The 15,996-nt window shown below is 32.7% G+C and overlaps 2 pseudogenes; one reads left to right on the forward strand and one right to left on the reverse strand.

The window, feature by feature from the left end:
* The first annotated feature begins 9,290 nt into the window (after positions 1-9,290).
* Positions 9,291-10,321, forward strand: LOC114727469 (UPF0481 protein At3g47200-like; annotated as a pseudogene).
* A 2,125-nt stretch (positions 10,322-12,446) lies between these two features.
* On the reverse strand, positions 12,447-15,405 carry LOC114727470 (protein NRT1/ PTR FAMILY 5.4-like; annotated as a pseudogene).
* Positions 15,406-15,996: the final 591 nt, after the last annotated feature.

Here is a 15,996-nt window from a genome sequence, read left to right on the forward strand (position 1 = left end):
TTTCCAGCTTTGTATGTATAATGTTGGGATTTGATTGTGTCCTCTGACTTGTTTCCAGTGTGGCAGTATACTCGTAATTAACTAGTGAAACAATTTCTTGTACCAGGTTTTGTTGACAATAGAAATCGCACCTTGTAGCCATAGAAAAGTAGTTCCGCTCCTTGTAGCCACAGAAGAGCTCTTCTAAAAAGCTATTATATGTGTGTGTGTCCTTCTATTCTTTCAATTTTTGTAGCCATCAAATTAAATTAATCCAATCGCTTATCCATATCAGAAGTACGTTTCCATGTAGGGGATACAGGAGGTGATTCATATATACATGCTTATGGCCATTTTTTTTTTTCCTTTTGACAGATTTAAAAAAGCACATACTTGATAATGATGCAAGAAAAGGGAATATTAAAACTTCATTTGAATATTTATGTTTGCAATAAGAATGAGGATTTATATTGCTGATTGCTTTATCAATCAAACCTGATAGATGGAAGATGTCCTGACCACTGATGTCAAAGCAATTGTTCAAGATATAGTGATATACAGAAGATATTCTGTTAATACCAATATGAAATTTGTAGGTCATCTTCTTGAGATCCCACATATTATGGTTATATATGATGGAAGATAAAACCGAAATTTTGTTTGGTAATTGATGATGCTTCTGTCGTTAAAGTACTCAATTAAATTAGGTCCTAATTAATTTGTAGTTTAGTTATGGGTTTCTTTAGGTAAAAAATTAGATGATAAAAAAATACAATAAATTAGACTTAACTAAAATACAAAACTCTAATTCTAAATACAAGATGCAAACGTCCTAAAATCTATATAAAAATTAAATTAAACTTAAACGAATGCAAAGCAATTTTTGGGGGGGGATTTTTTGTTTGAAGAAAGAAAATTAAAATAAAAAATGAAAAAAATTGACTAAAGAGCAACGAAAATTAACAAGTAAAAATTGAGAAGTTCTCTTCGGTAAGGTAAAGGGGACAACTTAGGATTCGTATGGATTTAACCTTCATAACCTTAATCAGTTAATTAGACTAAAGGAAAGTGATAAGAGAGTGGAATTAATAAACTTAATTACCTACTTGAAACAAAGGGAACCCTCAATTTTAAAAACCCTTAAACCATTAGAGAACTCATAACAGTATAAGGTTGGTTAATTAGCTTATTAAAACCAATGAAAATAACTTGAATTAATTCTGAAAATTAGTTTAAAATTATCCAATTAAACAATTAGATAATTAACCAACTTAATTAAACAATTAAGAAGCAAAAGAACCCAAATTTTACAATTCAAACCACATTGATAATTAAACTCATAATGAGAACTCAATTATAAATTCAATTAACAATGCAAAGGTTCATAAACATAAATTCCAGCAAGTATCTCAACACAGATAAAATCTAAATATCAATCCAATCCAAGTATAAAGATGACAATCTAGAACTAAATTGTCTCAACAAAAATACAACTTAAAATTATTTAAAACTAAATAATCTCAAGTCCTTAAATTAAAAAATAAATGGAATATCACTCCCTTGTGGTCTTCAAGTGTTAGCCCAAGGCTCAAGTCTCCTCCATGCTCCTCCTAAGTTGTCTCCCAAGCAAGCTCAAGCTGCCATCATAATCATCTTCCCTCCAAACCCCTTGAAACTCACGGTCATGATGACTTGTGAATGATGAAGGGTGGTGTAGGTGAATGTGTGTCTAAGGAAGGGAATTAGTTGAATGGGTGATGATGACTGACTAACGGCTTCTTATACGTGGAGTAAGAAAGGAGAGGATGTGAATTGATGATGGCGAGAGAGGATGATGGGGAATCAAAGAACGTATTGTTCCTGTTTGGTGACTATGGAATGAAGGAAATATAATGCGCAGGCGTCAGGCTTGACGGATCACGGTGAAAGAAGAGGATTGAAGTTAAAACGGTGTCCGTGCGGCTGAATGGAGAAGGAAAGAAAAGGTGCTCTTCGGTGTGAATCCTTGCTCTCAAATAAGGAAAATAGTTTAATGGGAGAAAAAAAAATTTTTGTGGATCCAAAGCTCAAGCTTATTAGTAATTAATTGACCCACTTGATATTAGCTATTGGATTGTGCTTAGATTCCAAAAAACAATCTTGCACCATTAGATTTCTTATATGCTCTTTCTTGACCTACAAGAATTTAAGTACATCTATTAATATAGATTATATCCAAATACAATATAATTTCTATAAAAATTAAATGTTAGATATGCACAAAAATTAGGCAAGAAATTGCAAAACTTTCTAAAAATAATCTTTCTAAAAATATGAAACTTGATTCCAAAGAAATAGGAAAAATTAATTCCAAGTCAAAAATACAAAAGTACAAAATATTTATATTTTTAATCTAAAATCTCAATTTTTATGCAAAATCTAAAAATCAACTAATTAATCCAATAATGCATAAAAATCCATTTAAATCCAAAACTATCATTTAATTCTTGAATGAATGTGGGATAAAATATATAAAAATTGGGCTTTATCAGTAATATGACGGCTCTAGAATGAACAATGTCAGTATTCTTTTGATTTTAAAGTTGGAAAGCTTATATTTAATTTAATTTTATTTTTAATATTGTAATTTTGTTATTTTATTAAAGGAAACTTAATTTGCATCCTAAATGTAAAATTTTTAATTTTTAATTTCTTAAAACAATAAATATACATAATTAAAAGATATGTGTCTGTGTATTGCTCATCACTACTGAATGCTCTATTAGGCTACAGGCCAGCGATTCAAGTTTAAAAACAGTAAATTAAGAATTAACGAGATCGATGCACGTACAATTATTTTTATTTTCTTCGGTGATAAGATGTACAAGTTTTATTAATCAAGCTTCGCACGCATAAAAAATTGAAGAAAAATTCTTCTTTTTCATATCTCTAGTATAAAATTATTATCAGATGTTTTAGGGAAATTAACTTTCTTTTTTTGAAATTATCGTGATTTTGACCTCAATATAATTAACACCTTAAGAAAAAGGAAGTGCTCACGGCAATACGATCTGTGTCTCTCACTTCCAGTTGGTAGAATCATCTTGAAGGAAGGAAAGTAACCCAGAAAAGAAACCAGCACCGCCACAAAAGCAAGAAAATCTAGCAGAAAACAAACCCAGAGCAGAGAAGTCAAATAACCAGCAACAAGATAAACCACTCAATTAAAAAAAAAAAAAAAAACAACGCAAACCAAAAGCTCCAAGATCTTCTAGCTATCTACTCGCACACCATGAAGTTCAAAGAACTTTCATGAGAGAACTTCGATGGAAGAGCTCTCCTTTTGCATGTCACCTTTTCCTATATGATTTCTCAAAGAATTTGGTAAAAAAGTATCAGTGTGGTGGGCTTGGCTGACACGTAGGCCTTGTTTGTTTCCTTTTTTTTTTTTTAAATGTTTTTAGAATAGTTTTATAGAACAGTTTTTAGAAACAAGTTTTGAAAATTAAAAAAGAAATGCTTGGATAATTGTTCTAAAAAAAATTGTATTTGAAAACAAAATGTACATAAAAACTCGTTTGAAATAATTGCTTTTAAAATTAATTTGAAGAATTCAGCTAAAAAAAAAATTAATTTGAAGAATTGATAGAATGTGAGAGAAAGATTAAAAAATATAACGAGACAGAAAGTTGGAAGACTAAAAAACGAAGTGGATGAGTGTGAGGTTTAAAGTGAAGAGAGTGATTGTGAGTAAAAAATAGGGTTAAAAAAAACAAAACATATAAAAGTTGTTTTGAGTTTTTTATTTTTAAAATTAGATTTCCATTTTTTTTGTTCTTCAAAACACTTAACTGAAAAATTGTTTCCAAAACAGGAAACTAAACAGAACCTTAAGATTCTCTGATCATGATCAAGAGTGATGAATCAATTGTACATGATAAGATCTCTAACCTCACGTACGTATAGCTTGGCCATCGGGTGATTCAAAGTGGAACCGTTATGTAAGAAAACTTTACAGTAAGTCTCAAATTAAAAGATTAATTTAATAATGGTTGGATCTTAAAAAACCTTTTAAGAGATGAATTACAAATAAAAGTTATAAATAAAAGTGTCAACTGTAAACTGAGAGGGAAACTTGAAACTTAATTGGCACTTTTGAATTCACAGTTGTCTAAAGCAATATTTACATTTTTTTTTCATTTTTTTTACACTTAAATGTTATTGAATTAATTTTTCTGACATATCTGTCTTTTCTCGTTATTTAACAAATGATTTGCCAGTTTGCACTACACAGATCCAATTAATTAAATTAGGGAGAACCAAAAGAAGGTAATATTTATTTTAAGAGACCTTAAAAACTATAATTACTTACTAGTAATAGTAAGAGAGCCTAAACATACTGAGATTTAGATATTAAATAAATGAGATGTTCAAAAAATAAAAAAATAAATGTACCGAATTGCCCTCCGTAACATATAAAATCCCTAATTTTTTTAACCAAATATAGGCCAAGGTTGCTGTTCGAAGCCAGTATTCTGGCATGGTCAGTTATATATTGTAATGTCAAGAGTGAAAAGCATGAGAGGTCTGAAAATACTAATACAAAATGATAGGTATAGTGTGAGCAACGTAACTACCAATATTGCCTATATGGAGATTTTTTGAAATGTTGATGCTTCTTTTTAGTTATTCTTCTTTAATTTGTTGTACACATTTTCGTTTTACTAATAGCCTGTACGGTTATATAATTCTGAGCAAAAAGGGCACATTTTTTCACCATATGTGTTGATGAATTTCTCCGAAGCATGAGAGGCCAGTCCATGCTAGTTTTATTCAAAAGAAAATCATAAATGTTATGTTTTCGGCCAATTACAGGTTTTCCTTTAAACACAGAAACTTGTAATTGACACTTAGCGATTTTGGTCATGACGATACTTTTTTTTTTTGGGTTTAAGAAAATGGACCAAGGAGGAGTAATTTCAGAAAATTGAGGTCCATATTTATAATTAACTTTGTTATATGGTCACTGTTTTAGAGTTTCCCTCATTCAAATCAACAAATTAAATGGCGTACAAAGGTAGCTAATTGACGGCGCTAATTAAGCTTCTCTAAATGCACCATTGTTTGTGGGGCACTTCTTCTTAGGGTCCATCACGTTTAAGTATATATACTTGGAAGTGGTCCCCTTGGGCTCTTACTTATTTTTCCGTTACGTGATGCTATGAATTAAGAAGTATAATTAATTAATAATTGAAAGATTTAAATTTGTGGTACTTAATTACAATTTTTTATCTTTTACAAATTGCAATTGCATGTACTGTATGCTTTGGAAAAAGCATATAATTCTCCAATTTTATATTTCTCTCTGTTTTTTTTTATATGGCTCAAAATATCAAGTCACTCTGAACTTGAGATAAATCTCTATCAGACCTTCTCAAGATTCAAACTTATATTTTTCTACTTTTTTTAATAGTACCTCATCTATTCATCATATTCATAGAGGGTTGAACTTGTAACATACTTCATATTTAAAAGACTTAAAGAAAATGTTTAGTATCATTAAGTCATATGGGCCGACAGTTTTATATTTGCCATTGACAATTGAGGAGATTAACCCTTTATCTATATCTATATAACCATAATATCAAAATCATTCGAGCCAGTTTCATAATATGGCTCGTCTCACGTTTTACTGTTCAAATGAATAGTACCAGCTCATATTGGGCTTTGTGTAAGATTAAATTGTTTCTTGTCCCTCCATTTCCTTTCGATTTCAAAATTTAAAATTCAAAATACTAATCTTTTCCATTTGAGTATTTTCCATTTAGTTCAAACTTTTCATAGGAGGTGTTTAGATGAAGCCAAACCATGGTTTGGAGAATAGTTTCTGAAAAATAGATCTTGGAGAGAACATATTTTATGAAAAAGTGATTTTGATAAAGTGAGAGTGTTTAGATAGTTGTTATCAGAAGCACTTTTTATATCTGTAAATTACTAAAAAGGGCATAAGTTAATATGATAATTACATAAAGAATAGATTTTATAATATATTTTAATTTGAAGAAATAAAATTGTTAATAAAATAATTTTTACTAATATAATTAATAATATATAAGATAATATAATTAATAAATAATTAATATGTGTATATATATAAATTATAAGATTAAATATGTTTATAGAAAAATGATTATTGTTTTCTAACAAAAAAATATTAATTTGCTTTAAAGATTTTAAACATGAAAATCTATAGCAATTTTTCACAACTAGTTTTTATAACAACATACTACCTCTCATTTTTAATATAATTAATTAATTGTTACTACGTGTATAAAAATATTTATAAAATATAAGATTAAAAATATTTTAGAAAAGATGAATAATTTTTTGTAAACAGAAAATAAATGAATAAAAAAAAGTACCGAAGGTGGGAGAGAATGTAACAAAGTATTACTTCTTTTCTGAACAGTGAAGGAATGAAGACGGAAGATCGAGGGGTATATGCGTCTGGTCAAAAAAAATAAATCCTCATATCTGTTGGCATAAAAAAAAACCATCTCACACTCTTCAATTTTCTCTCCAAAAGCATATTCAAAACGCTTCTTCCCAAACTATAGTTTTTGGGTGAAAACCATGATTTCTGATTTTTTACGGGTGTTTGGGAAATTTTTTGCCCAAACCACAATTGCCCAAACACACCCATATCTTTAAATCAGTTAGTGGGTCTTCAACTTATCTCCTTCCAACTCACCAACTTCGAAGAGTTGTCAATCCTCTCTGAATCTTTCCCCCAGGCATAGCCCCGTGTGTTTCTATATATGATTCTCTCTTGCTTGACACTAACGTCGGTGGTTCTGCTGGTGTGAGTTGCCGAGCATAAAAGAGTAGAAATACACTTCCTTCTCCTCCTTCACATCCGCTCGCCGTTCTCAATATATACCACCGAAAAGATCACAGCCTCTTAGCAAATAAATCATTCAATAACTTATTTCATATTATTCGATTTTCAGGCTATTATATAACCAAGAGTACCATCAATGGCGGAAATTTCAGTATCAGCTTCTTCAGCAGCACGTGCTTTTATTTCCCGCTGGCCGATGTCTAAAGCCAAGGGCCGATGAGACAGAGCCTCCAAGAGTGATCAAGAAATGGTGGAGCAGCGGTCACCAGTTTTCTTATACACCAACAACTCGGAACAACAACACGTATGTGTCATTCTTTACTGTTCTTACTTCAACTGTGAAGCCTTTTCTTATTATTTTCTTTACTTTCTTTTTGCTTATAATTTTTAAGGTTGCTTCTGTTTATATAACTCCTCTATTATTACACTTCTTTAGTCTTATTTCGTTTCCCTTTCAAAGACACTTGTCAGATTGCAAGTATGCGTCCTGTGCTTTTCATCCGTGATGGCTTTTCTTAATTTCTACATTCCCTTTAATATGATCGCACCTTCTAAGATTTGCTCGTGTTCAATGCCCATTGCAGCCTCCCCCCCCCCCCGCCCCCGGTTTTTTTTTACCCTTTTCTTTAGCCTTGTCTGGTTTCAGTTATAGGCAATTTTATGAGAATACAAATCTGTTGTTATCAACAGCATAATTTAGATTTTGACAAAAATTATCTTAATGTGTAAAGAATCTAAAATAAAAATAATTTCTTATTATTTTTTTGAAAAAATGATTTTTCTATTTAAAAATTATTATTTGAAAATTTTAAATTTGAGTCGTTGAAACTGTACTTGAGATTCAAGATGTAACTCGAAGTCTTTTTTTTTTTTTTTACCCTTATCCAAATAGGTTGGAATTGAGAAGTTTAGAAATGAAAATACTTTTTTGAAGCTAGATTTTTAAAAAAATCAAATAGTTAAGGTTTGAAGGTTATTTATATTAAAAAAAATTCAAATTTTGTCTTCAATTATTTGATGATAACTGTCAGTAGTTAACCAATTTTAAAATAAAAAAAAGTAAACCCGTTTAATGGTTATTTATTTAAGGAAAAATTATTCCCACTAGGTCACTCTCTAATTTTCCCTTTATTTAGCCAACAAATATTTTGTCGACAAACTTGACGGTCAAAATAACAACTGTCAGTTAAATATTCTCCCAACTTCTCAACCTATATGTCATATTTTATATAATCGTGAATTTTATAAGTGGTACTGGTTATTCGTTATTTTGTTTGGATTTTTTTTTAATAAGTGGATTTAAGAATTGTGATTTTGTTTGGTTTTTATTTATTAAAATCACTTATAGATGTATAATTACTAAAAAGGATATGAAGTTAATAAAGTTGTTTACATTTTCATAATTATTATATTTAATAATAAATTTTATTAAATATAATTTAATAAATGACATGAATATTTAAATATTATTTTTAGTTTCTTAATTTAACGAGTAATCAGATCAGAATATTATCTGAATATTTGCATCCCATTGTTTCAGCCATATGTCATCCATTCAAGTTTTATATGATTTTTTTTTAAAATGTCTTTTAGATAAAATTAAAAGAAAAACAGTTTCATATCGTATGCTTTTTTTAAAAAAAATAATTAAAATAATTACCATTAGAATGATTATTAGTATGGCTGTTTTCAGAAAGGATGTGTGCAGGAGTGGATGGAATAGAGAGAGGCACCAAATGAACAAAGGGTATATCAGAGAAAATTTAATTGCTGAAGATTGATCGGGATTTTTCAAATGCATAAACTATTTTTTGTTGCTTATGTTAAAACTGCGGTAAGAGGTTAAAATCTATAAAAATTATCCAAACAACTCAAACATGCTTCATAATCACTTATTTGGATTTAAACGGGCTTATTTGAGATCCTATCATTTAACCAAACAGGCACTTCCTCTTCAACCGTCAAGCTTTACGCGGCCAAAAAGCGCATTTTTATAATAGGGGATTCTTTATATATATATATATATATATATATATTTATATCACTTGTATAATTCAAGTTTGCATTCTAAGGGAGTGTTTGGATAGAAACCAAATCATGGTTTTAGAAATGCTTTTGCGGATTACGAAGTAAATATGTGGAGGAGGTTACTTTGTTTTGCGGAAAAGTGCTTCTGAAACCACGGTTTTGGAGCACCCAAACAGGCCCTAAATCAAACTTCAAAGGTGGAAGATGAGCTGGCCATAGACATCAAAGAAATGATTCAAGATTGCGGAGATGGTCTTTTGTCACCCGACTGTTGCATCTACTGAGTGCCTATTGTGCACCGTCATCTTAAAGAAGAGGCTTACACTCCAAAAGTTGTTTCAATTGGCCCCTTCCATTACCGTAATGAGAGGCTGCAAGACATGGAAAGCTTGCTCGAAGAGCTATGTCAAGCTTGGATGATTTGGTTCGAAGTGTGAAACATTTAGAACCAAAGGTCCGTGCTTCTTATTCAGAAACCATTAACCTTAGTGAAGAAGAACTTGTGAAATTGACGTTAATGGATGCTGGTTTCATCATTGAACTCTTCATCATGGCCTACAAGAGGGATCATGGCAACAATGCTATATTGACGCAGCTCTGGTTAGTAAGTTCTATATCGCAGGATTTGTGTTTACTTGAGAATCAACTTCCATTCTTTGTTATTGAAGAGCTATTCGATAGAGCCTTTCCTGATGAGCGTCGTGGTAGCCTCCCTTCCTTTCATAAGCTCACGTATAAGTATTTGAGTATTATCATGGAACAAAATTAATGCCAAATATTGATGTTGAGGTAAAGCATTTTACAGATCTTCTTAGATCATTATACTTACAAGGAGAAATGTCTGCACAACAATTAATATCAGTGGATGGAAGTCATCGTCTTTTATACAATGCAAATGCATTACAAGAAGCAGGCATAAAGTTGAAGGCTAGTAAGAGCAAATGCTTATTAGACATGAAATTTTCAGGACATATTCTTGAAATTCCACAATTTCTGGTGGATGATAACACTGAACTTGTGTTTCGCAATATGATAGCATTAGAAGAGTGTCATTATCCTTGTGCTGCTTACATTACTGACTATGCTCTTGTATTGGATTGTCTAATAGACACACAAAAAGATGTGGATCTTCTTATTCACAAGAAAATAGTCAGCAACCATGTAGGGGGTACGAATAATGTTGCTTTATTATTTAATGGTCTTTTGGGAAATGTCAATCAATTGACTTTCAATTCTAAATACTTTGGTATTTGCCAAAAGTTGAATGCCTATTGTCAAGATCCTTGGCATGAGCTGTGGGCAACTCTAAGACATGATTATTGTCGTACACCTTCGCAAACTGTTGCTTCTATTGCTGCAATTATACTCATCTTTCTCATAGTTGTTCAAACCATGCATATTTTCTATCCTCCAAGTTGTCAAGTAAATCTCTAGCTTTGTATGTGTGATGTTGGAATTTAATTATTGTGTACTCTGATTTTGTTATGAGTGAAGTAAGTTTCCAGCTTGGTGCGATATTGGAATTTGATTATTGTGTCCTCTGACTTTGTTTCCAGTGTGGGCAGTATACTCGTAATTAACTAGTGAAACAATTTCTTGTACCAGGTTTTATTGACAATAGAAATCGCACCTTATAGCCATAGAAAAGTAATTCTGCTCCTTGTAGCCACAGAAAACCTCTTATAAAAAGTTGTCATATATATATATATATATATATGTCCTCTTCTATTCTTTCCTTTTTTTTTTGTAGCCATCAAATTAAATTAATCCAATCGGTTAGCCATATTAGTGTGCTTATTCTTGAACATAATAAAAAATGGATAGGATTAATTAAAGAGGACACAGGAGGTGATCCATATATACATGCTTATGGTCATTTTTTTCCTTTTGACAGCTTTAAAAATGCACATACTTGATAATGATACAAGAAAAGTGTATATTAAAACTTCATTTGAATATTTATGTTGACAATAAGAATGAGGATTTATATTGCTTATTGCTTTATCAATCAAACCTAATAGATGGAAGACGACGTGACCGTTGATGTCAAAGCACTGATTCAAGATATACAAAAGAAGATATCAATCATCAATCAATAATCAAGAACAAATAAAATACTCTTCCACCAAGCTTAGCATCAATAATCAATAACTAATAAAATACTCTTCCACCAAGCTTAGCAGCTTATATGGCTTATTTATGGTTCTTCTCACAAAATACTGTTCATAAGCCTCTTGATTATTATCTCAGGTTGTGTTTAAGCCGGCTTCTTGTCATTAATGCATCTGGTTCAGGAAAGTACATACTATGCAAGCAGATCAGACAAAGTTTAAAATTCAAATACGATTCAAGTCCCGTCATATACGTTGTTCCTTTCTGAAGTTCAAATCTGAATCTAAATCTTATCTTATTTGGGTTTCAATATTCTACTCAAACCCTCTCCCTCATCTCTTCTCTCAGCCTTCCTTCCAAAAATTTCTTCTTCCACTGCCTGTCCTTCATTGATTCCTTCATCTTCTTTCTTCACAGAGCCCTTCATCTTTTGCCAGGTGAAATGAAAAGAATGTATTATATGCTGCGTGCCTCATGGAGTATTTTCAACTTTGAATAGCTGATCTGAAGCCTGATATCTCTCATTCTACGTTTCAATATTGATATTTCCTCCCCCACATTACACCTCAACCAGCCTTCTGTCATCAATTTCTCTTCCTCCACTCTCTCTTTATCAGTTTCTGCTTCTTCTTCACGGTCTCCTTATCTTCTTCCACTTTTGATCAATGATTTCATGATTTCTTATAGGTCATAGCAACAGGGAGGGAGTGAAGAGGGGGAGAACTGTTGTCGAAAGAATGGAGACGGATAGCCATTGGTTCCTTTTCTATTCTCTTTATGAGAAGCCCGTGGCGGTGGGGAGTATCTTCGACAAACCTTCTTCCCTTCGTTGTCATCATCTAGCTGCACATTTCTTTGTTCATCCACTTTGTCCTCTATGTGGGTATGTTTGAATCCATTCCTTTTTCATTCTTTTGCCCTACTAAATAGTCGACACAGTTCTAGGATCCTTTACCCCAAATCTTTCCATGGCATTTCAAATTACGATATCCGCTTTTCTTTTACACCTTCTCTCTATAACAGTGCACTATTTATTTATTTTTTTTCAAAGTAATCATTATAATAATAGTAGTTTTAGTCAATACATTTGATTAACAAAAATATTTTAAGAAAAACAACATCTATTTATTATAAATAACTAACTTAACTAGTTTTTTTAATTTATTTAAATTAGTCAATTAATTCTTATATTAAGGACCAGATGTAATATTAGAAGCCGCATTGTATTTACATGTGCATCGGGACAGTCCTAGAGAGGAACCTATCGGGTAGAATCTTATTCTGGCCAAGAGAACTAGCAAGTTCCTAGCTAGTATTTTTCACTCAAACAATAGAAAATTCAAAGATGAACTTTTCAATAATTTGATTATAGCAGTATCTATTTATATACACACTCCCATATTGTTTACAAATGTGTTGATCATGTGCTGTTACACGTTTGGACGAGTCACATTTTGTTCTTATACACGAACTTTTTAGCTAGCCAAATATAAATACACAAACTCATAGTACTTAAACCAGCCAAAACCAAATAAAAAGAGTCAAGATGTGCTCTATCCAAATTGTTTCCTAGCCATTTTTCACCCGCTCTTGAGCTAATCTCTTGCACAACAGTTATAATAACATTACTTGCAAAGCTTCCAACTCCTAACAAGCTTAAATATGAAGCAGGTCTGAGACTTCTCATTGTCTCTGGCGCTTGATCGTAGAACAGTTCTTGTAACCCTACAACAGCGAATGCATCAGAAACACCATAGATGAAATAATGAGGAAGCATCCACCATATGCTCATTGGTATTATAGCTTTGGGATTGTCAAGAAGATGATTCTCTGTAGCAACATTAACCCTTTTGGCTTCTACTAAAGCTGCAACAATCAGGTTGAGCGCGGATAAGAAGAGACCTATTCCGATTCTCTACAATATTGTGATACCAGATGGGTGTCCGGTGAGTTTTCTGGCAAAGGGGACGAAAACTCGGTCGTAGATGGGGACGACGATGAGGATGATCACTCCGACGACACCTTGAAGCGATGCTGGAGGGATTTGGAAGTGTGATCCAATTGAACGAACCATTGTGCTGCCTTGCTTTGATAGGAATGTGTGGACTTGAGCTACGACAACAGAGAACATTAAGCAACTCAGCCATATAGGGATAAGACGAAGAACAAGCTTCACTTCTTCAACTAGAGTCACTGAACATAGTCTCCATGGATTTTTGGTTTTGCTCAAGTCCTCCAACTCATCAACGATCATTGCCTTCTCCAAAATCTAAAACTATACAATATTTGGTCATCATGAATCAAGATTGAAAAAACATATTTAGAATAATGTAGGATCTAGTTAAAAGGACTTACTTTGATCCTAAATATAAGATATAAAATATCTCAATTATTCTTCTCTCTCAAATTTATAACTTTTTCCCCCAATTATTTGACTGCACATATTAAGTTAAAAAAAAGAACCCATATTTTTTTTATAAGTAAATTACTTAATTGACCTTATCGATACCTATAAATTGCCTGTGGTTCCTACATTTAGGACAAGAGAGAATGATATTTGCATAAATATTGAAAGATAGAAAACATCAAAACATATAACAACTATACGTTCATGAAAAAAAAAATTGAAACTCTCACCCCATTCCATCCTCTTTTTTTTAGGGGTGAATCTCCCTATTCCATCATTATTTCATGCTTTTTTTTTTTTTTTGCCAAAATCCTCATTTCATGACTTTCAATCCAATTTTTTCCATAGTATTTTGAAGATGTCAAGGTTTTGTGAGCAGTCAGAAGCACCTGAATTCATTGGTGTGGGCTATAGAGTGAGACTTTGACGGACTACTTTGAAGATGGGACGACGGCTCATGCCTTCATCTTCTTCGCCAAAGGCTCACGCATGGTCTTCACGCGCCATTTTCGAATGGCCGCGGTGAAAACTTGGTCATCCTCGTGAATGGACTGCCTGTTGGGCCTTCTTTTATGTATCGTTTTGTTCCCAATAAGAACATCGCTAGTGCCAACACCAATACAACTCCTGGTACCCCAAGGTCCGTAGCCCATCCAACGTTGTCCTATTTCTCCACATAATTTATTTTTGGTTATTTTTTAACCTTCAAATTTAAATTATTATGAAGAAATTCCAAGGGCTGCAAATCCACCCCTGACTTTTATCTGATTCGTTTCTAAAATAGACACATAATTTTTCAGTGTATAACTTTTTGGAATTTGTATGTTGTTACTAAATGAAAGAGCTAGTTTTAAATATAATAGTTAATTTGTAGTGCAATTTGCATTAGAAATTAGTTCTTTTATTTAGGATCGGAGGTAGCATAAACATTCACATTTAAATATAATTAAAACATTTTTTTCATCAAAAACTTGAGTGTTTAATCAAATGTATTCATTAAATATTTTTTATTAACCAAATAAACTCATTAAATGATTAAAAAAGTAAATGAATGACCTGAAGATATATCAGCACGAAAGTAGCTAAAAGTGCACCAGCTACGGTGCTCAAATACCACCAGTTGAAGAATGAGCTCTTGGCATTTTTCTCTTCCGGGGAGCCATCGTTGAACTGATTGACGGCGAAAGTTTGCACACACGGCATGTAGCCACCGTCGCCGATGGATATTGCATAAAGCCCGACGAAAAACGGAGTCTCGTTCTTCACTTCTGAGACTGACAGAGTTAACAGTATTATTGTTGAGGAAACTGGAAGTCTGTACCTTTATATACACAACAATTATGCCCTGCAGTTTGGTTGCAACAAAAAAGGCTTGATCATCACAAATATAGCAAGAGAACAAAACAAAATTGTTCAATTAATTGCATCAAAAGGGCGAAATGAATCAGTTGCAAAGCACAGCCAAGAAGAAGAATGCAGATATATATATATATATATAGAGAGAGAGAGAGAGAGTAGAAGAATTACGTACGACGACATAGATGAGAGACGACGACACAATGATGTTGAAACGACCGAGATATGAATCGGCGATAAAGCCACCGAGCAGAGGAAACAGCGATGAAACGCCGGTCCAAGTGTTGACGTTTATAGCTGCCATCGTATTGGGCTGATGAAGAGCATTTGTCAGGTAAGTTATCAGGTTTCCAGACAAGCCATAGTACGCGAATCTCTCTGCGAACTCTACCCCTCCGATCGAAGCGAGAATATCAAAATAACAAAAGCGTCTTCGCGAATCTCACATTTCGATGCTCAGATCGTTGTCTCTGAGGAAGAAGAATATATATATATATATATATATAAATCCATATACATGTGAATGAGTTGGAAGCGATCGAGACTTACAGAAGATGAAGACGGCAGCGTGCCAGGCACCCTTGCGGGTTGGAGGACGTTTGAGGACGAGGAGGGAGTAACCGTCGTCAGTTTTTTCCGCCATGGGAGACGACGGAGATGGTGGGGGGATAGTATGAAATCCGAACGGAAGGGCTGTGTGTGTGTTGGGTTGTAATTAGAGCATTTGGGAGGTTATATGAATCTGTCGAGCTGCGCGAGGAAGCAACCCCAGTGTGTCACGCCGCGAAAGGAAAATGAAGGTGACAGCAAAAAAAAGTGTGGGAAAATTAAACATCTTGTCCCTAAAATTTGCATCAATTTTCCAATTTTCCTCCATAGTGTCAAAAGTCTCCAACCACTCCCAAAAAACTCCTTTTTACCCAACATTAGTCCTTGTAAATGGGACATTTTGCCATTTAGCGCATCAAGTGGTTTTCTCATTTGATTTGATGTTAATTAATGCCAAAATAATAGTTAGTCCCTTATAGTTTGTAGGAAAAACCAGCACGGTAAAATTAATTATAAATAGGGATTTGAAATTTTTGAAACTACTCTTAAGGTTGTCAAAGATTCCTAGAAAAAATTGTTGCAAGCCTTGAAAAAAATTATGTGTGAAACAAAATAAACTCATAATTAATTTATCAAAGAGAAAAATTCACGTTTCCCTCCCAGATCTAGCTTGACCAATTTTAAA

This window comes from Neltuma alba, unplaced genomic scaffold, assembly GCF_004799145.2.
Source record: "Neltuma alba isolate B1F8T4 unplaced genomic scaffold, ASM479914v2 tig00012477_pilon, whole genome shotgun sequence".
In the NCBI taxonomy this organism is placed as follows: Eukaryota; Viridiplantae; Streptophyta; class Magnoliopsida; order Fabales; family Fabaceae; genus Neltuma; species Neltuma alba.